The sequence below is a fragment of the Maniola jurtina genome, chromosome 5 (assembly GCF_905333055.1).
Source record: "Maniola jurtina chromosome 5, ilManJurt1.1, whole genome shotgun sequence".
NCBI classification, from domain to species: domain Eukaryota; kingdom Metazoa; phylum Arthropoda; class Insecta; order Lepidoptera; family Nymphalidae; genus Maniola; species Maniola jurtina.
This window is the reverse complement of record NC_060033.1, coordinates 10,410,745-10,435,234: the sequence shown is the minus strand read 5'-3', so window position 1 is coordinate 10,435,234 and position 24,490 is coordinate 10,410,745. Positions and strand designations below refer to the sequence as shown.

Below are 24,490 nucleotides of genomic sequence, written 5' to 3'. Positions count from 1 at the left end.
AGTCCAAGAGCTGGTTACTGTGCGAGTATTAGTATTGTATAATGAAACGAAAAATGTTTTACTTTAACTTGAGATTTTTCCCTGCTTTTTTTACTTTAACTTAGCATTTTTGCCTTTATTGTATATTATAAAAATCTCTTACCATGACATGGTAGGTCATAATCTTTATTTGACTAAAAACCCCAAAGTTACTGTACACACGAAAAATATTTAAACATGGTAGTGCCAAACAAATTCCTAGCCCACAAACTGATCCTAGTTTGTGCTATGGAAAGCCAGTCTCTTGCCCAAATATCTATTGAATACATGCAAATAAAAGTATACCGTATCATTGTTTGCACTATGTTTCATCTCAAATAACATAAAATAACATAAACCTATATGATATATTTATTAAATACATTGTTAAAACATTAAACCAAATCAGGCGATTGGTTTTAATGTTTTAACAATGTATTTTATTAAATAATAATTAGGTACCTGCTTAGATCGTTTACTGATGCTGCAATTCCTAGACTAGGTAATCCGTGTAGTGCAATAAATTAATTATTAAGATCAATTAGGTAAACGATCTGTAATACGTCTCTCTACAAGTGGAAACAATTGCGATGGTACATGATTACTGCTAAAATTTTAAAATGTATCATTAAATAATTATAATTTAATTCATCCTATTGATTGAGTAGATTGTTTAAAAATACTATGAGTAAAAAGTAGTCAATATGTGTGACCGGGATGTAAGTTACTTCTGTATCTTTCGTCAAAATCGGTTTATTGGGTGGGCTGTGAAAAGATAACAGACAGATAAGAGGCAGACGGACATACTTTCGCATTGATAATATTAGTCTTGAATAGAGGAATAGTCCATGATCGAGATGGACAGATCAAAAGAGGGGTGCAATGGATATCCCTTTACATGGGTTTACAAGGAAAGGGACTGTCAGAGAGGAATGGAGGCGATTCGGATGCCACACCACTGTACTTTATGACCACATGACCGCTCTACCAGGAGAAAAGTAGAAATATTAGAAGCATAGATACAAGGGAGAACATATTATAGTGTGGTATAGACAAATCAGTATCTTTTTGTCAAACGTATTAGTATGCGAGCTTCTATGAAAAAGTGTGCTGTAACTTCATAATAATTTGACGTGTTTTTTTTAGTTTAATCGATAATTTCAAATGGTTATTACACTTAAAACTAACAAAAGACGTGGATTTTACGTATTTTGGGAGACCCTCTATTTAATAATCAGTGAGAAAGAATTTCTTTTTGACATAGGTAAATACTGTATTTCAATAAAGCAGGTAAAACCTACATACTGTTGAAAGTTGTACTGAATACTGTTCGAGCCTAGTTGTAGCTGCATACACTTATATTGTACCGGCGCGATATTTAAAACAATTCTTGAACTTTTTTAACCCCCGACCCAAAAAGAGGGGTGTTATAAGTTTGACGTGTGTATCTGTGTATCTGTGTATCTGTGTATCTGTGTATCTGTGTATCTGTGTATCTGTGTATCTGTGTATCTGTGTATCTGTGTATCTGTGTATCTGTGTATCGGTGTATCTGTGTATCTGTCTGTGGCCTCGTAGCGCCTAAACGAATGGACCGATTTTAATTTAGTTTTTTTTGTTTGAAAGGTGGCTTGATCGAGAGTGTTCTTAGCTATAATCCAAAAAAATTGGTTCAGCCGTTTGGAAGTTATCAGCTCTTTTCTGGTTTTCTTATTACTTTTATCCCAGGACCACCAGAGGTTACGTATTTTCTGACACAGGAAATATGTACGATTGAGTAGTGTTAGTAAGTACTAAGAAAGCATGCCTAGCCCACGTGCTAGCTTGCTTAGACGGCCAATTTTCAGGTATCTGATAATCAAGGTACATAAAAACATTACTTACCTCACGTAAATTCTCCAAACTGATTTTTACGTATATTTTAGGCAATATCCTTAAAAATATGTCGCCAATACTTCCAGACACTTCCCGCGTCGGCCGTATTGCTTTGCAGACGCTTTAAAGCTCCCAAAATAAGTAATTACTTAACTGCACGTAAATTCTGATGCTCCATTTTTATATATGTCCACCAGACAACTATTTTAAAACCTTTTACAAGAAGACAGACCGATCCAGATCCAATTATCCCCTAAATTCAATTTTAATGCCTCTGTGGGTTTGAGCGCGAGGGCATCATTATCTACGCGCATGAGACTGAGTAAGACATGTATGAGGATATATTGACTTCTCTCTCACTCTCTTATAGTTTACTTATGTCAATTAATTATTAATATAATAAAAAATCAGCTAAAAATTAAAAAAATTGGAGAATTTACATGAGGTAAGTAATGTTTTTATGTACCTTGATTACCTGATACCTGAAAATTGGCCGTCTAAGCAAGCTAGCAGGTCTGTAGGCATGCGTTCTTAGTACATACTAACACTACTCAATCGTCCACATTTCGTTCGTCAGAAAATACGTGACGGCTGGTGGCCCTGGGATCTTTCACTATTGTAACAGAGGTTCATAATATTATGTCAATTGGCAAATGTCAAGCTGTCAAGATGGACGTTGCTTAGATACATAATTATTTATTTGAAAATAATGTTTTGGAAAACTCCGATACTTTGGATCGTAGGCGCGGAGTTTCTAATTTATAAAATATTATAATCACAGTTAAACGAGAAAACATCAATTCAATTATAATATCCAACAGTCAACCAAAGGCCACGAACAATCAAACCAAACCCAAACCATAGTCAAACTATTTTTAGGGTTCAGTAGGTATCTGTAGAAAAAAAAAAGATGTAGTCGCGTAGGTGTGCATGGCACCATTAAATATCGTAGGAGGCGATGACCCTCCGCGCGGCTGAGGTTCCCGCATCGTAGTCGCTTTGTCGCGCAGGTTTGGATGATGCATTAGGCGCACCTTCTTTATATTTTATTAACCCCCGACCCAAAAAGAGGGGTGTTATAAGTTTGACGTGTGTATCTGTGTATCTGTGTATCTGTGTATCTGTGTATCTGTGTATCTGTGTATCTGTGTATCTGTGTATCTGTGTATCTGTGTATCTGTGTATCGGTGTATCTGTGTATCTGTCTGTGGCCTCGTAGCGCCTAAACGAATGGACCGATTTTAATTTAGTTTTTTTTGTTTGAAAGGTGGCTTGATCGAGAGTGTTCTTAGCTATAATCCAAAAAAATTGGTTCAGCCGTTTGGAAGTTATCAGCTCTTTTCTGGTTTTCTTATTACTTTTATCCCAGGACCACCAGAGGTTACGTATTTTCTGACACAGGAAATATGTACGATTGAGTAGTGTTAGTAAGTACTAAGAAAGCATGCCTAGCCCACGTGCTAGCTTGCTTAGACGGCCAATTTTCAGGTATCTGATAATCAAGGTACATAAAAACATTACTTACCTCACGTAAATTCTCCAAACTGATTTTTACGTATATTTTAGGCAATATCCTTAAAAATATGTCGCCAATACTTCCAGACACTTCCCGCGTCGGCCGTATTGCTTTGCAGACGCTTTAAAGCTCCCAAAATAAGTAATTACTTAACTGCACGTAAATTCTGATGCTCCATTTTTATATATGTCCACCAGACAACTATTTTAAAACCTTTTACAAGAAGACAGACCGATCCAGATCCAATTATCCCCTAAATTCAATTTTAATGCCTCTGTGGGTTTGAGCGCGAGGGCATCATTATCTACGCGCATGAGACTGAGTAAGACATGTATGAGGATATATTGACTTCTCTCTCACTCTCTTATAGTTTACTTATGTCAATTAATTATTAATATAATAAAAAATCAGCTAAAAATTAAAAAAATTGGAGAATTTACATGAGGTAAGTAATGTTTTTATGTACCTTGATTACCTGATACCTGAAAATTGGCCGTCTAAGCAAGCTAGCAGGTCTGTAGGCATGCGTTCTTAGTACATACTAACACTACTCAATCGTCCACATTTCGTTCGTCAGAAAATACGTGACGGCTGGTGGCCCTGGGATCTTTCACTATTGTAACAGAGGTTCATAATATTATGTCAATTGGCAAATGTCAAGCTGTCAAGATGGACGTTGCTTAGATACATAATTATTTATTTGAAAATAATGTTTTGGAAAACTCCGATACTTTGGATCGTAGGCGCGGAGTTTCTAATTTATAAAATATTATAATCACAGTTAAACGAGAAAACATCAATTCAATTATAATATCCAACAGTCAACCAAAGGCCACGAACAATCAAACCAAACCCAAACCATAGTCAAACTATTTTTAGGGTTCAGTAGGTATCTGTAGAAAAAAAAAAGATGTAGTCGCGTAGGTGTGCATGGCACCATTAAATATCGTAGGAGGCGATGACCCTCCGCGCGGCTGAGGTTCCCGCATCGTAGTCGCTTTGTCGCGCAGGTTTGGATGATGCATTAGGTGCACCTTCTTTATATTTTATCTGCTTGAACTCAGCTTATTTACTTTGACAAAATACGTTTAAAATTCATCATCATCAGGATCAACCCATCGCCGGCTCACTACTGAGCACAAGTCTCCTCTCAGAATGAGAAGCTATCACACTGGCCAAGCACGTATTGGCAGACCTCACGCACCTTTGAGGGAGCATTATGGCCAACTCTTAAGCATGCAGGTTTCCTGACGATGTTTTCCTTCACCACTTCGTTGTCTGTCTGTGTGTCATCTTTCAAGAGAATCAAAACTTATAAATTGGGTACTTCCCGTTTACGTAGAATCATGAAAGGCAGGTAGCAATATCTTATAGCCCAAGCACTCTACTCCTGTGGCCCAAGTAAACAGAAAAATCCGACAACTGAATTGTCATTACATAAAAAAAAACTTGTACGGAACTCTTCATGTGTGAGGCAGACTCGCACTTGACCGGTTTTTGAAAGTTATGTCAAATAAAAATTTGACATGCAATAACAAACAAAATGACATACAAGCCACTTTATTCCTTATTTCATCGGATGAAAGTCGATTTCAATTTAATCGTATATCTTAAAAAAAGCGAACTATTATACGACTACGTAAAATGGGTACATTTTTAAAGCAACGACATGTTAGAAAGAGATATCTCGTTTTGGTCGTGTTAAACTATGTCATTCAGATAATTCTTGATTTAGTGATGTTCGGTCAAAAATATTTCATGGAACGTATAATTAACATAACATTGATGTTACTTTTGAAGAGATATTAGCTGCCTTATTGGATTTATATTATTATAGAAATTGGGTTTTAGAATGGCACAAATAAACGGTAATCACACTAATATTATAAAGGCGAAAGTTTGTATGTGTGTGTGTGTGTGTGTGTGTGTGTGTGTGTGTGTATGTTTGTTACTCCTTCACGCAAAAACTACTGAACGGATTTGGCTGAAATTTAGAATGGAGATAGATAATATCCTGGATTAGCACATAGGCTACTTTTTATCCCGGAAAATCAAAGAGTTCCCACGGGATTTCAAAAAACCTAAATCCACGCGGGCGAAGTCGCGGGCATCGGCTAGTTTATGAATAAAAGTTTAAAAAGCGTGAAATAAAAATTAAATTAAAAATTTAAAAAACCCCCGACACATAAACCTCTAAAAAGTAAAAAAATAATAGGTAAGTATGTATGGGCCCTTTAAGAATAGTATAAATAGTAAAGTTTTTATCCAAGCGTTCGTTGCGTCGGGGGACCGCTAAAGACTATTCTTTCTACAACAGATGACTTTCATAGTTTATGATAGGTAGCGGTCCCCTGGCGCAACGAGCGCTTGGATAAAAACTTTACTATTTATACTATTCTTAAAGGGCCCATACATACTTACCTATTATTTTTTTACTTTTTAGAGGTTTATGTGTCGGGGGTTTTTTAAATTTTTAATTTAATTTTTATATTCCATTGAAAAAGCGAGTAATAGAGCATTGGATCAGTAAAAGTCGGCCGGTCGGTTTAATTTAATAAGGCAAAAGCAGCGCGGCCAAGTTTGAAAGTTTAAACTTAACCGTCTGATTAATGGTGCGCATCGTGCGCATTGTTCTACCACTGCAATGCCTTTCGATAAAGTTCTGGTTTCCTAGATTATAATGCTATCACATAGCGGCCGCTATATTGTGTCGCGTAAATATCGCAAAAGAAAAATTGTAAATACTACTAAAAGTTGTGTTGTGTTTCTACACACAACAGTAGAAAAGGTTGCGCATTGAGATTTTTCAAATATTTGACATTCAATTTATCTATTCTATTATAATTTGTTGCAGTAGGGATTTATTTTTATTTATTTACTATAGTACCGCCCACAGAGTTACACATTTAGATTAAATACATGTTGTTCCTTAAATTCTAGGGCTCTTATGCAACTCCACTTACGGGCAGTCACAGCATGCATTAACATAAACATAAGTCGTACAGTAAAATATAAAAAATAATATAATAGCTAACCTAAGGACTATGAAAAAATACCTAAGTTATAAATTTTAAAAGAATATAATAAGATGGAAAGTAAGTTAAAGTTAAGTTAAGTTAAACTAAGCTAAATTATCTAAATCATCTAAAATACAATACAATATACTTACGGCTAGGGACTGACACTAATTATCGTTATCCTATTGAGGAATCCAATGATTTGAACAACTTGGCTTTAAATTTAGCCAGGTTATCGCAAAACAGATCCGTGGTAATGTCCTTGTCCAAAAATTCCTTATATGTACTACTAAACCTTGGTATTAACGAATGACGACCTAGATTGGTTCTACTTATTCGGTGAGTGAACAGAGGAATAGGATACCGCGGTATACGGGAGGGTACTTTGAAGGATATTTGACTCAACAGTTCCGAGTTATCCATGGTTCCGTTTGTAAGTTTGTGGAAGAATACTGTCATGAACTTTGCGTCTGTCCGATAATGAATTTAATTTAGTCTTTTGTCTTGTCCAATAGAATAAAACTTGGTGAATCGTCTTTGTATGCTTTCTAGACGGTCCTTGTGTACTTGGTAGCTAGGGTTCCATACCACCGAGCCGTATTCTAGTTTGCTTGTCTAGTTGTTAGGGATGATGACTACTAGTCAAATCTATGACTTTTTATCAAACATCAACATGTTCGCTTAGTAAGGGAGTTTCTATGAAATTCACAGATATGACGTCATAAACATTTGACGTACTTTTTTAGTTTAATCGGTAATTGAAAATGCTTAGTATGCGAGCCTATATGAAATACTGGCATGTGACGCCACAATGATTTGACATGCTATTTTAGTTTAATCGCTTATTTAAAATGGTTATATTTACACTTAAAACTAACAGGGGACGTAGAATTTATGAATTTCCGAAGTCCCTTTATTTAATAATTCCCAAGAAATAATTCATTTTTGACAAAGGCATCATCCCAGTTCTGTAATACAGGTAGGATATTTTGTTAATCATCTTTGTACAAAGTACCCCACATTTATGATGTATGCTGACTGGCCTAAGCCTATTTCATTTGAAACGGCCCGTTCACTACAGGCTGCATGATCAATTATGTAAACGGTTTCCAGTACACGCCCGGCCAGTAACTACCTACAGTCTACACTTCTACGCTGCACATGAATTATTGCTTAAACGATCATACAAATAACTGTCTATACGACCTAAGGCATTTGACCGCCGACGAGGCAGTGACTGGCTATCGGCTAATTTTACTTACTGCCCAAAAAGAAGTGTAATGTTTTCAAGGTGCATTTATGTGATGTTCTTTATTCCATCATAACTTCTAAATGCCTAAACAGATTTGGATGTGTGTGGTATCGTTAGAATTCTTACATAATTTTGAGTGAGACTAGCTATATATTTTTCTTTAATAAATCAATATGGCTGCTGTATGGCACGATTTTTTGACCACACACTGTCGGCAAAACTATCTCTTCAATTTTTGTCGCAGCGGCAAAAGAGATCAAAGAAAACAAAGTTTCTTAAATAAATTTTTACATAAATATATAATAAAGAAATATAAGAAAGCTCAGAGTGACTCAACGGGCGATGGAGAGAGCTATGCGTAGAGTTTCTCTACGTGATCAAGTCAGGAATGAAGAGATCCGTTAGAGAAGCAAAGTAACAAATATAACTCGTAACTCAACGGGTTGCCAAGCTAAAGAGGCAATGGGCTACATATCTCGACCAAGATAAAGTTGAAAACTGTAACCCGACTGCGATCGTTTTAATAAACGCTGAAATATTAGAGTAAAATTGTTTTTCTGTCGCTTGATATATTTTAATGTTGTTGTACATTTATATCAATCAATCAATCAATCAAATTCTTTATTTGCTGAATACTGACAAAAGGTGGTACAAATAGCATACAATGAGTCCAGTGTATTCAACCATTTCTGGCATGCAAATATGCAATTAATACAATAATTAGTCAAGTAGAACAATGTCAAAATTTAAAAGATTTCATTTGACTTTTTTTTCATTCTTTCATTTGACATCCCACTCGATACATTAGCAACAAAAATTTTTGGAGACCTCCACTTTTTTTGATGTGACAGCCTTTAGGTCAATTTTTTATCGTATAAAATATAGCCTATGTCATTGCCTATGTCACCCGGACCCTTACCCCCGGAATCAGTTGACACCTCATTCATCAAAATCAGTAGTTAGGCACTACGGTGGAACACACAGAATTTGGATGCAAACATACATACATACGTACATACATACATACATATATAAATACATGCATACATACATAGACTGCTAAAATCATAACCCTTCCTTTTGGCTTTGCCGCAGTCTAGACGTTAGCCAAGGTGCTAGAATAGCGAACTCGCACCGGAATGCGAAGAGTTGGAATACTTCCCTCCACTAGATCAACAGACGTCATCAAACGAGTCCAGGAATCCTTTGGATTCAAGTGTTGGATTCAAGAACGTGGTGTGTGAAAGTCCCTACAAGAGACCTGATGATGATGAAATACAGAATTCATAAGGTATTTTTAGATGCCAGTTCCCGGCCTACGAGTATGTAATAAATGTTCACTGCAGTATAATCGTGTACCGTGATTAATTATGTAAACGTCCCGCAGTGTCGACGTTCACTTGTTGGTGAAATTATTTGAAATGAATTATTATTATAACGTTTGTTGGGATTTAATAAAAGCGCTTTGAAATTCCTAATTTATTTTTTAAATTGGCCTTTACGTTATTTTTAAATATAGAGTATTCGGTTAAGTACGACTCTACTCTATAGGATCGACTGCACTACAGCACATGAGACCTCAGTACGCGACAGGTCGAGATGGCAATCGGGATGGGGACGTCCGGCACGCTCGCACAGCCCCCGCGCTAACCCGGTGCGTGCGGGTCTGCCAGGCGTCCCCCCGCCTCATACCCCGATTGCCATCTCGAGCTATCGCGTACTATTTATAACTTATTTCATTTCTACACTAAGAAGATTAAGATTATAAAAAGAAAGTTTGTAAGTAAGGGAAAATCTCCCGAACTAAGGAACCGATTTTGAAATTTTTTCACTGATAGCTAACATTATTTCCGACTGCTGTAGATGGACTAAGTAAGTCGTAGGCAAAAGCTGATATGGAATACCAGTATGAATTACTTTGTAAGAATGATTGATACATGAATTTACAAAAAAAACATTATAGAAGACACAAAAACCGCATACCTATAAATATGTAGTATCCAGGACCTTATTTGTGGGCAATTATTACCATATTTACTTTGAAGTTTGGTAACAAAGCCCAACGATTTTTAACATCTAAAGGTCATAACTGACGTCAATAACGACAAAAAGTATTTTGGAACCCTGAAAATGAATTATTAATTAACGAAGCTCACATCGCATAAGCACAAACAAAAATGAACTTTATTTTAACAGAGATAAACTTTTATTCTGGTTATGCATATATTTGGGAATTTCACGATCAAATAAAATCACCGGAGCCAATAACAAAACAACATGAAACAAACATGAAAATAATAACAACGGAAGCAAATATTAATGAAATCACACTTTCAGTGACTTTGTATGCGTTCGAGTTCGAATTGCGTCTTTTTGACGACTCCATCAATCATGAGTGATAAATGATTGATGGAAAAGAGAAGATATACGTTGAGTGAATTAAGATTCATCATCATCATGATCATCCCATGGTCGGCTCATTACAGAGCACGGGTTTCCACTCTAATTCGCTTCCTAAAATATTTACTATCTGTCATAAAACATGCATCAATGTAAGTAAGTATATAAAGACTAAAATAGTTTGTAATCTAGCGCAAAGGTCTTAATTAGTGGCTTAAAAACCCGAACATTTAATACACACTTCTAGAAAGCTGCGCTCCGCCGGCTCCATCATCCTCTACTGTAAGGCGTGATTGCAGTCAAGCACATGCCTATATACTTTTAAAAAAAACCTTTAGCATCTGGCAAACACTAATTTTGCGTAATGCTTCAAAAAAGTAAGTTTTCCTGAGTTATGTGTAGGTTTTTCGATTGATTGTAGTCAAATATTTATGGGCGAGCGAGTAATATATCGGCCGGAACATGTAGGGATTACCGCCAACCAAAATTTACTCATCAATAACGTGTGTTTAAGCTTGTAACATTTCATTTCATTTATTTTAAGCCTCATATTTATGAATTGGTCCATACTTGGTGTTAATAAATGTATGTAGTTGTTGTATGTTTTAAATAAATAAGTGTGAAATTCTGTTCCAATATTTTTCCTTACTCACACTTTATGAAAATAATCCAAACCATTGATAATTATTATTCATTATCAGTCAAAATGAATAATAGACGGTGCGAAGCGAGGTCTCCGAGTTTACTTGAGTGAAATTGCACTTGTACGTCTGTCCGTCTGTCAGAGCCTTATACTTCTGCATTACCTTCTAAAATTAATCACTTCAAATTTAAACATAATATTATGTAAACTAATGGCCCCAGGCCAATTTGTGAATTGAAGTACTGGCTGTAGGTTTAAAATTTTAAGTTTAGATCAATTTTACTCTAATGTTTTAACTGAATTGCTGAATTGTTTTGACTCTCAAACTATCATCGTTGAGAGATTTAAAATCTCATACTAAGCATACAGTTCTACGAGGCCAGAGCTGCAGTCAAAAGCTTTATTTTTGACTTTCCTCTAGTAGTGTGAAAAATTGTTCGTTCCCTCTGAAGCAATTAAGTTCACATGACCTTTGTGAGGCGGGCGGCCATTGTTCCCCTCAGACTTTCAAACAGAGGTCAGCGCGAAGTGCAATTCCTGAAGCCACTTGGCGAGCTTTGTTAATAATGAAGAGATATCAAACACTATATTTTATTATGATTGTGCATTTTAAATTCTCTTTATTCATTCTTTAGTATTGCAGTGATTCTTGCGAGTAAATTAATCGTTTCATTTTTACCAAAAAATTACAAAAGTAGAAAGAATAGGTACAATAATAAAAAAACTGACTTCTAAAACCACTACAAAGTAAAAAAAAATTTTGTTCTACACGTGTATGTATGTCGTAGTCGGGCGAGCTTCACGCTTATAGATTTCTAGTTTCTTTTATTATAGCCGCCCGACTATACGGACAGACCTAGTTCCTACAGATCTTCATCGTTGGCTCGTCACCGTAATCAATCCAAACTGAGCTAATCATCTACTGGTGACCTAAGTGGTGGGTGGGATGAGATACGCTCATATTATAGTACTATCGTGGTAGCATCACTTCAACCCAGATGATGACATAACATTGTTCACCAAAGCAATCGATATAATAAAAATAGGTACTAGGTATCACATTTTCAACCTAATTTAGGTAAGGTGAAATGAAGTTACTTGTATTCAAAGTTATACACACCCTAATGCCAGCATTTGAAGCAGAGATGACGACGTTTATGCATTGAATCACAACCTATGAATTATTCATGTCTCGCATCCCTTTCCATTTCATCCAAATCTTGTACCCCTTATCTCTTTCCCATTCAAAATACACGTTTACAAGGATGAAACGTTAAAGCGCAATGCACACCGGCAGAGTGGTGAAGCCGAGGCGCAGCGTTTTAGTTTCCTCGTGTTTTGTTTTATTAATCAATCTTCAACCATCATACTAATATTTAAATGCAAAAGTCTGCCTGCCTGTCTCTTTATCTGTCTGTCTGATTTTAATAAAATTTGTTACAGATATAGCTTGCCTTGCCCGGGAATTAATATACCTATTGCTTCTTTTTTCTTCTTTTTCTTTTTAAGTATTAACGTGTAAGACTGGACTTCATTCCACTCCGTGGTTAGGCCTCGGCTCTAACAGTATGGTGGTCAATATTTCAAGTTGAAAATTGACGTGAAAACAGCTCTTGGAACATTGGTGACAAATTGGCATTGGCATTTGGCAATTTGTTGACTGAATTAATCTCTTCCGGGTATTATACGCCAAAGGTACTGGTTAACATTTTACTAATTACTTCAGTTTCATCCTTACTACATACCTACTAATATATTATTTAATACTATTATAAATGCGTGTTTCTGCCTGTCTGTCTGCTACTTTTTCACGGCACATCCATTTTACCGATCTTAACAGAATTTGGTACTTACAGAGATAGCTCGTAACCCGGGGACGGACATAATATGCTACTTTTTATCCCGGAAAATTAAAAAGTTCTTAAGGGATTTCTAAAAAGCGAAATACATGCAGACGAAGTCGCGGGCATGATCTGATATCAAATATTTGGAGTAACTATGTATTATTAAACGTAAAATATACCTATCTTAATTAGATAGGGATAATCCTTTGTTTTCCCTTCTACCTAAGCTGCCGCTCTTAATTACAATGGCTCTAGCCTCTACCCATTGTCTACACCTCATATACTCACCTATCTAACCTTCTTTTTTCAACAGAGTACCTACCTACAGATTATCACATTTGTACCGATAAAAATAATACATAATTACAGTACATTTTAGGATGCTAAGCTGATCGGTATTTTAGTTCTACTCAGCTAAAAATATAGATCTTCACTATCTTCAACCCATCGCCGGTCAACTACTGAGTATATTTTCCGCCAATTAAATATAGTTGCGTCTGACCTACGATGTGAGTGCGAGCTCGTGCAGGTATTGTTCCACGTGCTCACGAGTATACTGTGTACGGATGAAACACTCACACTAATGCAGATGGCGAACGCGGGGTGCGGATTGGTATGCTACTCTCCTCCGTACGTTGCGCCCCACTGACGCCTAAAAATGCTAGTGCGACGCGTCTTGCGGTTGAGTTCAGGGTCGACTATTTGTCTAGCGTGGACTATACCTACGGGTCTCCTCTCAGAATGAGAAGAATCCACCACGCTGACCAAGTGTAAATTGTCAGACCACATATCTTTGAAAACCCTCTGGCATGCAGGTTTCCTCGCGAGATTTTTCTGCACCCTTATAGCCAATGATATCTAATTACTTATAACGTACATGACTGAAAAGTTAAAGGTGCGTGCCCGGACTTCCAGAATAGGTGGCCGCAGTCTAATTACTAGACTATCCCCACATTTAAAAGCCGATCAGGTTAATAATATCATTCTTAAGCTTACATAAAATAAAAACAATGTCTTCTGCAAAGAAAAGAAAAGTACAGTCCAGACAGACAGAAGAAAATCTGGTACGGTTGGCTACATTGCTGTTGAGTAACGATCGTAGCTACAATAAACCAGAATCTTGGTTGCCTAACATTTTACTAATGGGCAAACTTTCCGACATCTATACTGTTTTTAAACAACAAATACTGAAAATAACGATTTATAAAATCATAACCCTTCCTTTTGGCTTTGCCGCAGTCGGGTAAAAAGACTATACAAAAGAGGTACAAAATGAATGTACGAGCGTAGACACTACTGAAAGTGAGTCTAGATATTGGTTTGTTTTTGATTAGGTCTTGTGTAGATAAACTCTTATTTATTACGCTTCAGATTTATGTGCTCCCTGGAGTTGGTACAGGAGCAATTTATTGCCGATAATACGGATTATACCACTAGGGAGTAGAAAAGTATGTTTTAGTATGTTTAATCATAGAGAGCGCTATAGCGTGTTTTTGTACCTACACAAGAGAGAATTCTTAATTTTCTCTATTCTCTTCTTCTCTCTTATCTTTATTAATATTTGTTTTTCTATTTTCTCATAGTGACTTTAACCCAATAGGTATATTTTGATCTTCACTTTCCGTCCGTGCTTCGGTAAGCACGCTAAGCCAGTGGTTTGGTTGTTATTTTACAATTAATATTGGATTACAATAAAATCGCTAATCTTAGATGTTGGATAGAAGCAGGCGTTACTTTGCGTAAATCACGATCAATCAATGAAAAAAATCATACATCAATCAATCATGATACACGAATAACAACGAGCTCAATTTCCATCAAACCAAACAATCTTCTAATACAAATGTAGCTTATACACCATCCATCTTCTGCTATTATACATGCAGGAAAATCAAGCAACCAAGCAATATATATGCACCACTAGCACGCATACACAAATTCTCTAAAACACACTCTCTTCGTTCCGACACCGGAGCATCCTCAGATGTTGACTCTACAAATAGGTATCAGTTTTAAACAATTAAGTATACGTTGATTTGACGGGGAAGGGAAGCATTGTGAGGAAAGGAAACCTGTATGCCTGAGAGTTTTTCATAATGTTTTCAAAGGCGTGTGAAGTATCCAATCCACACTGGCCAGCGTGGTAAACTATTTCCAAGCCCTTCTCATTCTGAGAGGACACCATGCTCAATAGCGATTTGTTAATGATGACGATGATGACGCATGTTATAATATGTGGCAAGTGACTACGGTCGCCAAGAAGGGTCAAAATTCATGCCTTTTCGGTTCGTATCAGAAACGTTGAGCAAAAACACTTCGTGCGAGTTGATTTTACCGAAAATATTCTTGTAAATACAGGAATACGCCTTGAGCTAAACTCGATCAAAAGTAATACATCCCACAACATCGCTGCCAGCGTTCTATACGGTCTTGAATTTCAGCTTCCGTTCAATTTCAACGTTCCAATGACGCGTCTCAATAAAACATAATATCTTATTTAACTTGGTCGATAGGGTGGTAAATATTAAATCCACAGCGTTTCTCAACAAAAAATCTCAAACCTGAGCTAAATTTAAAGTTTAATAATGGTTTGGTTTATTTTATCACTTGTTGCAATAAAATAATTTCATCTTCTATTGAATTTGTAATGACCCTGCTTGTCTTCTGTGTCTTTACTGTTTTCCCATGGCCCATACTTGAACTAATTTTGATAAAAAGGTTCAGAAATAGCTTGCATTTCGAGACCGGGCATAAACTACTTTTTATCCAGGAAAATCAAAGAGTTCCCATTGCATTTTCAAAAAAAATCTACGTGGATGAAGTCGCGAGCATCAGCAAATTAGTACAGAAAAAGCTTGCTACCTGGAAACGAATAGGTATACGTTGCTTTTATCCTAGGAAATCAAAGAGTTTCCACGGAATTTGAAAAACCCTAAATCCGGGTGAAAACGATTATCTCAAGAAGTTTGCCTTTATCTAGATATGTTGCCGTTCTCACTTCTGCTTTACTTACTAGGCTACAAGATTCCAAAAATTCTATGTAATGTGACAGGCAAACGCGAAAAACATTCCAAGAAAGAAATGTGTTCAAACCTTTTACAACTGCCTCATTATGGACGCGATATCGTAAAAAAAGGGTTTTTATGAAAATAATTCGCGTGCGTTGTTTCCATAATGAATCTAATGGCCAATGTTGTTATGTTCGGTATTGTTAGAATTTTCATTGTATTAATTTCAGTTTTTTTCTCTGTGAGTTCCACGTTCAGGTACCTAATCTGATTTCGTCATGATACTTTGGAACCTAATATCAAAACGTGCGTCCCAACCAAGTTATTATATATATTTACGTATGCTCGTAATCGTAATGCTCGGCCATTTTAAGCAATGCAAAAGTTGAACCTATGTCCATATCCACGTGGTAATCTAGCATTAGATGAGTATCAATTTCCAAATCATTGTACTTAATGTTTTCTTTTTTTATTACCTTGTGTAATATAATAGCTTTTCTTCTAGTTCGTCACAATATTTTTATTTCTAACTCGGATAATAATAAAAAAGTCTCGTCCTAAGTGCTTAGATAAACTATGAAAACAGCGCTGAACCTTGTATCAGTCTTGCAAACAGATTATAAAGTTTTAATAATATAATTGAAACATGAACTAAAATCAAACTTTCCGGTTGGGTAAACTTTGTCAACTAGATTGTCCACTTTGTTCACCCTGAGACCCTAGATATAATTTATAAGTTATCTGAATAATTTCGTGGATTTAATTAATATCGTCATTCATCACAGTCGAGCACAAAATGTACTCGTACTATCTAGATCGAAGAATCCTATTCAATTTGTAGGTAGAGATATTCCTCTTCCTTAGTCAATAATACGGAAGGCATAACAATAAGTACCTACCTATTGAACCAAAAGCACTGTAATTTCAGAGTAGAAGTAAAACATTTAAATGAAATTCATTCTGGTTCAAACTATTACGGGGCCTTGGACAGGAAGCGAATTAGTTTCTCGTAGTGAACTATATACATTTTTATCTTTTTCTTGACTCACAACTTCTGCTCTGTTAAGCTTAGCTTAGCTCAGCTTACGTGAGCGGGAGAAAAAATAATCTGAACATTAAACTGAAATCCGTTTTGTACCACTGCTTCAAAAGTAATATAATATCATTTTTTTGTGATATTTTAAGGGTTCCGTATAATGAAACATGGTTCACCTAGCCCACCTGTCTGTACGTCTGCATTATCACCTGCATTTAATTGTTTTTATTAGGATACTAAAAATATTAATAAAGCATCGAGATATAAATGTGGTATTAAAGACTCAGTTTCAGTAAAAACTTATTGAAACTCTACTTCACGGAATCACTTGTAAATATTTAAACGCTTGTTATACGGAACAGGAGTGCTTTACTATTAATGTTCAGGGAAATTACTGAAAAAACTGGTCAAGCGTGAGTCTGACTCACACACGAAGGGTTGCGTACCATCATATAAAAATGGCACTTTTTAATTTTTTTTGTGATAAAGCCAAAATTCACAGTTTTCAGATTTTTTTCCTTTACCTGCAAAATTTCATGATTCTAGGGCAACGGGAAGAACTCTGTAGATTTTGATGCCCTTGACAGGTCTTGAAAGACACGACAGATGGACAAAGAAGTGATCCTATTAGGGTTCCTTTTTCTTTTGAAGGTACGGAATTCTAAAAACGCGGTTAAAACTATTCTCGACCACGATTCTTTGTAGGGATGACATAAATAATGGTTTTAATATGTACGTCAAGTACTACTTTTATTTCCCCGCTGTGCTTTAATTGCATTTCGCTTCGAATTTATAGCGACTCGAGACCCGGGAGGCAGCAACAGGGAGGAGGTCATTTCGCACGCCGCATTTCCTGTAGACTCTACATAGAGGAAGCAATTACGGTGCACACGAGCCCAGCTGCTTTAAGCACACATTTCTTTATGATTTTTCTTCTCCTAGTACTTAACCTATATTTTTAGAATGCTATCTTGGCCTTAATTAATTGTAATTCTAGCCCGCACACAGGACCGGCAGCGTGGCCTGGGTCGTTTTATCAGCGGTGCGAGGTTCCATTTTGCCGTTTAGGTCCCTAATTTGCAATCTTTATTCACATATTTTTTTTACATCTCCATGTTTTATGTAACTTCATAACTTAGACCACCAAAAGTGTTTTTTCAACTTTTGGACATTATTATTATTATAGGCACGAGCGAAGCGAGTGCAATTTTTTTTTGTAATATTGCTCAATCTTAGGGCGGTGCGGCGCCCGCCTCGCACCACCCCTGTACTAACAATACACATACAGTAGCTTCACAATTTTTTTTAGTGCTTCCTTGCTATTATTGTAATGATAGTAGGTACGAAACTATTTAAATATCAGCAACATGACTTAATATTATTGGCCGCAAAACTTTGCCAATAGCATTGTGCAATTACCGAATAAATAAATAAACTAACAAGTAAAAAATAAGTGCAGCGTGATCGAAAAAAGTTTTTCACTTTGCAAAGAATTCTTATTTCAAACTCGCGAACAACAAATCTATCCCAACTCAAACCCCACGATCTAAATTATTGTCAACTAAAAGTAACCTACTTCTTGTTCTTTATCAGATTGCGCTTTATTAAAAAGTTTATGGACTAAATGTGCCTTATATTCTTTATTTCATTTCAATTTAAAAGCGAAGCGGTTTACTTTTACGGTGAAAGGAAATTAACAGCTATTAGCCCAGAGGGGTGATACATGACTGGAATAGCAAACCTCATACCTACTGGTATAAGGCGCAAAAAGCGTCCCATCTAAAATGATTTCAAACGTGTAAGCTTGGAAATGATAAAAATCTACAGTTTTCCTTTTGTTTATTTAAATAGTCTTTTTACATTCCTATGTTTACTTAAATATGTTTACAATGTTGCAAAATACGTAAAAAACTAGAAGAAAATGTAACCTTAATAATATGAATGGATGGAGCCCATTCGCCAAGCCGCTAGTAGTCAGGGGCCAGGATTTTTTTATTCCTTAGGCGTTCCTATACCATTCATCAGACTGCATATTATGATACTTTGTACAGTTGTTGTTGGGGCTTGCGAGAAGATTTCTAAAATAGTATATCCACAGTGCTCACATTATCTCATACCTAGAATAAATGGCGCAAGAGCCGTTTATGCATTGCAACGCTTTATTTTTCCATGAGGGCGAAGAAAAATCTCACATGGGTACCTCAGTAGTCACTACTTCGGGCATGCTCGACTTTATTGCAGATACTGCCCAATGCCCTACGAACTTCTCACCTCCTCCGCTCTATCTTTCAAGTAGTACCTTTGCATTCCGTCTGAAAGATGAATATCACCGGCGGTATCTGGCATTGCAACGGATGCTGGGCAATAACTAATAATTAATTTATTAAATTGTGTGGATTTCACTCACTCCATCAATACGCGGGACTGCATTTGTTTTATACCATGTACTGTATACACGTCATATTATATTGTTGAATATTTTTTTTAAAAGAGCAAACAACCTCCAACTTTCTTATTGTACTTCTCGGTAGGAATAAGGACTTACAAATGCTTTTGAATCGTTTAAGTTTATCTAAATAGAAACTTTTGTATTACATTCGACTAGTCATATTAAAGTCACTAAGCGGGACATTACACGCTCTAGTAATATAACATCTCTCTGTAAAAGTCAATTAATTACACTTCTATTGAAGCCATGTTTTATTGATCAACCAATATTTTTTTATCGCATACACACTGAATTTATTGAACAGCTTCATAGAATGAAAACTCACTATGTACTTATATTTTGCCTCTAGTATGTAAGTACAAACACTACAAACACAGGAGTCTAATATCAAATGATGATCATCATCATGATGAACCCACCACCGGCTCACTACTGAGCACGGGTCTCCTCTATAAAATGAGAAGGGTTTGGCCATAGTCAACCACACTGGCCAAGTGCGGATTAGCACACTTCGCATACCTTGGAAAACGTTATGGAGAACACTCAGGCATGCAGGTTTTCTCACGAAATAAAACAAGTAGGTATATGCAACATATTTTTCGCATGATTTCTCCCTAGAGCCCGGAATTTAGTGACATGTACCAGTTGCTATACGACTAACAAAATAATAACACATTAACATTTTCCTAAATAGGTTAACGATTATAACCCTTATTAACTATAATTTATAACCCCTTCTTGGTTAAACGTGATCTTCGAAGCAAGATGATAGTGGCCTAATAATCCATTTTCAGGTCATGGTTTTATGTCTTTAGGTTAATATTACAACAATGAACGCCGCAACAAAAAATAATTATGTTAACTAACTCAATATTTGTTTGTATATCAGTAAGATAAGTTTTTCTTCCGTGCTGTACAGAGAAATGGATTGATTATTATGTGTGTAGCATAGTTAAAGAACCGGTGTGTGACACAGACTTTTAATTCCAGAAAAACAAAGAGATTCTACGGGGTTTTCAAAAAAGCTTAATCGACGCCGACGAAGTCTTGTGAAAAACCTAGTATGATATACCCGTACTCACCTGTTAGCCACAAAAACCTCAACATTAACTCTGCTCTATCTGTGATTAACACTACACTCACACTGGTACATATACAGTTTATTGAACCGAACACTAATTGTACGTAACTGAAAATACATCAAACCGAAATAAAATTGCTTTTAATTGATGTTTGATTAATTTATTTATCGATATAAATTCGATTTTTGACCCGCTTATTCGGATTACCCGATTCGCCCAACCGATTCGAGCTCCGGCGGGCGACTGAAACAACTGGGTCCATTTTCCCAGCGCTTTCAGGAGTATTGCCAGACGCCGGTTCACACTCCATCAAATAAAATATTATTATTATCATAGAGATCGTTGACTATTATGTATCCAGTAGGTATACATCGGCGCTTCCAAAATCGATGGTACATACATAAATCACTGCCATATCACTAGCCATAATATTAAAAATTCGAAAATGTTTATTGGTTTGTCTTTCAATCACGAGACAACGAAGTAACGGATCGGTGTGATTTTTGCATGTATATATTGTAGTTAAAGATCTGGTGAATGACATGAACACGAATGAATCTATTCAGTCTATGAGACTAGAGCTTTTGCTCTCCAATAAACTAATATACAGAACGGGTCGACTTAAATTTAAAACATACAAAAATGATTACTTAGATATTAAATGATATCTTCATTTGACTTGTTCGCGGCTTCTAATCAAAGGATCGGTCCTCTACCTGGACGAGACGCTTCTGAATACGCGAAAAACCTGATTACTTGCCTTCCACACATCTACAATCTATCACACGTCACATAAAATCCATATTTCCGTTCTAGTGTCTTATTTTTGTCGGGCATAGTGATAGATTGAAAAACATAAGGACAATATAAGAAATGACATAGGCTACTTTATATCCCGGATAATTATACATTTGAAGGTTTTAAAAACAGAAGAAGACAAATTTTTTAAAACAAAAAACACACGGATAAAGTCACGGGCATCGTCTAGTTTATCATTACTTTATTGACTTAATTCAGTAGCTTACCTCGATCACTGCACACATCTTTAACATATTTTTCCCTTGAAAAGTGGTAATTTTCCCCACTGTGGCCTCGTGACCCCGAATCCTTTGTGCGGTCCACAAACTGTGAACATACCTTTACAGTTCACAGCTTCCAGCATCTGCTGTCCCTTTTACACTCACTAGTTGTTCTATACACCTATCTTGTTTCGCCTTCTAAACTTACGAGTCTTATGAAAAACTAAATGAACTTAACCTACGTGAAACTACGATGTTACATCGTTAAAAACTAAAGTGCATTGACTGAAGCTGATGATGATTTTAGTTCAATTTTTAGGGTTACGCACTTCCGAATGAAAAATATGGAATCCTTACTCGTATCAGATAGACATCCCTTCGTCACAGCCAATTTTTCCGGGATAAAAACTAAAATATGTCCATCCCCGAGATTCAAGCCTTCTCTGTACCAAATATCGTCAAAATCGGTAATGCTGATGGACCGTGAAAAGCTAGCAGGCAGATAGTTTCATTTTCGCATTTATAATATTATAGTATGGATCAGATTCGATTATAATAATATTCACAGCAAAGTATAGTTAAACAGCTATAACTTTGGTTAAACTATAGTTAATATAGGTAAACAAAATAGGTACATTTCTAATTCTAGAATTTAAAGGTCTATAACAATTATTGTACTTAGTAATAAATTCGTAGACTGGTCGTAGAGGTGCGACGTAGCACTTCACGGTTGACTGAACAATGCTACAAACTAAAATTAAGCATAGGTTATTTGAACTTTTACAGTAATATTTTAAAATCATTCCAATAATATTATTTCATTCAGCTTATTTATGTATCCGTATGTAGGTCATACTGACATTAATTAGTCCTGTGAACTTTAATCTGCAATGCGGAGAAATACGACGGTTTTTCACTGAAAATATAGCGTTCAAAAATCGTATTTCACCTTTATTGAAAGTGTTCACAGAAAAATATTTTTATGAACAGTTTTAACTACTATTTCGTCGGCTGACTGTTTTATTTTATTTTGACTAAGATTTTGCAGAAAATAATATCTGCTCTTCACTGCTGTTTATGAAGACTTTATATACAAGCATTACGACCTTTTCAATAGCTAACTTTCCTTGGCCACTCAAAAGATTCTTTGGTTATAAAACACCTATGTCTTTCACAATGTTTTTACTGAAAATAATCTAGTTTCTCTTATTAAAAAAATTTTACAATGGAACGTTACATTTTTACTCTTTGGGATTGCTTTTGTAACCTAGAGATAAGGGTTAAAATTACAGTAGGTATAATAAATCTACAATATTAAAGCTGTCGAGCTGTGACTTGGAGTACTACTACACCATATTATTAATTTTATGTAGGTAGGTACCTATATGCATATTATGTGCAGTCTTCTGTTATGATATCACGAGCGATTTACTGCTATTGAAGATTTCTGTACTTCATCTTCTAAAATCTTCAACAGATCTTCACAAAAATTGAATAAACCTCACCTTATATTACCTATTATTCTATCTCTAAGCCTATACCTAATTGGTAATTGGATTTACCTATCAGAAAAACTAATTAATAAACAAAATAAGAAGGGCTTCCTTCAGTGATCAACTATAGGCACCTACGTCTACACTAATTATATTATTATTATTATATTGTATCGATATGTAAAGTTTGTAAGTTTGGATGTAGGATGAAGAGGGCGCTGCAGTTGAAGTGTAGTGATATTAGCTCCGTAATTTTATGAGAATATCAAATAGTTAAAGTACAAAACTTAGTCTATTTCTAGTAATAAACAGAAGATCTATATCCAATAATTACGTGCAATTGTTATCGTAATCAAAAGTGACCGATAAATACGTAAAAAAGTGCATCTTCGTTCTATCTACGCGTGACGACTGTGACAATATGGCGCCAATGTTCCGTGTGCAACAATAAAACTTACCAATTTCAAGGTAAACTAGTGCCCATTGTAAACCGAAACAATAAATAGTAGAAGAGAAGATCCTACGAAGTTATTTTTCTTTTGTGTCAAGTTTGATAGTAATAAATGGAAATAATTACCTAATTAAAGAATTAATATTTGGAAATAGACGGTGAGCGAACAAAAACATTCGTTTGTGCACTGCATACCTACATATTTATTGCCGCACAACCAAACCAAAACAGATATTAATTACTATTTTTACATACTTACCATACTTACATTAATTTGAGCTTATAAAAATTGGACTATCTACCTATATACAAAATTACGGGAGTAATAGATATCACTGCACATTAGGCACTACTCCACGAATAATAAACTAACAATGGAAGGTGTTCCACGCATGCTAGAAGAGATTAAAGAACAATTTAACTCTCAAAAAAAGGACTTCCTAGATATGAAAGAACAAATGAACGCAATAAATAAAAACATTGATGAAAAATTCTTAGTTGTCTTGGAGAAATATAATGAACTGGAGGAAAAAATAAATAATCAGCAGCAACATATAAATTATTTGGAAAAATATATTAGACGAAAAAACTTAATCTTCTTTGGCATTGAGGAAAAAGAGAAGACCTACCAAGATTTAGAGGAAAACATAATTAATATAATAAACAGCAAAATGAATTTAAATTTTGATAAAAACTGCATTGAATACATAGGAAGAATGGGTAAAAATAAAAATAAGTTGAGACCAGTAATAGTAGTTTTATCCTCAGTGGGGAGAAAAATAGAATTGCTGAAAAAGAAAAAGTGCCTTAAAGAAACGAATTATTACATAATGGAAGATTTTCCGAAAGATGTTCTGGAAAAAAGGAAAGAATTAAGAAAAAGTCTTGAAGAAGAAAGAAAGCAAGGAAGAAACGCAATTTTGAAATATGACAAAATAGTATTTTTAAAAAACCAAAAAGAATTGCTTTCTAAAAATTCTGTGTATGAAATGAATATGGCGTCGACTTTGGAGACAAATAATAATCAGAACATTCAAAAATACAACAAAAATAACAAAATGTTATCACGAAAACAGCATAAAAATCAAAAGCAAAAGTAACTTTAAATTCAAGATTGCCCCTCTCTGCCTCCCAAGCCGGCCGGTCACCGTGGGAGTGCTAGACCGCGACCCTTCTGATGGTGAGGCAAGAGTAATAAAATAAAATATTAAGAAAAACGTAACCAACAGGAGGAGGCCTTCGCCTAACAGGCGTACTGAAAATAACAGAATATAATATCATAGCTTAAAAATATTTACATAGGATTACTAAAAACTGAAATAACTATTATATTATATTATTATTTAATACTTAATACTATGAAGTACGAACTAGAAATCAACTGTAG

The 24,490-nt window shown here is 35.5% G+C and overlaps 1 protein-coding gene across 2 annotated transcripts in view; it reads right to left on the bottom strand.

Annotated features, from left to right (window-relative positions):
• Positions 1-20,371, bottom strand: part of LOC123865235 (dipeptidyl aminopeptidase-like protein 6) — a 122,870-nt gene extending 102,499 nt beyond the window's left edge. For both annotated transcript variants that reach the window (XM_045906164.1, XM_045906165.1), the window contains exon 1: positions 20,141-20,371. The gene's annotated coding sequence lies outside the window, so the exon portion shown is untranslated. The remainder of the gene's footprint in view (positions 1-20,140) is intronic.
• Between the last annotated feature and the right edge of the window lie 4,119 nt (positions 20,372-24,490).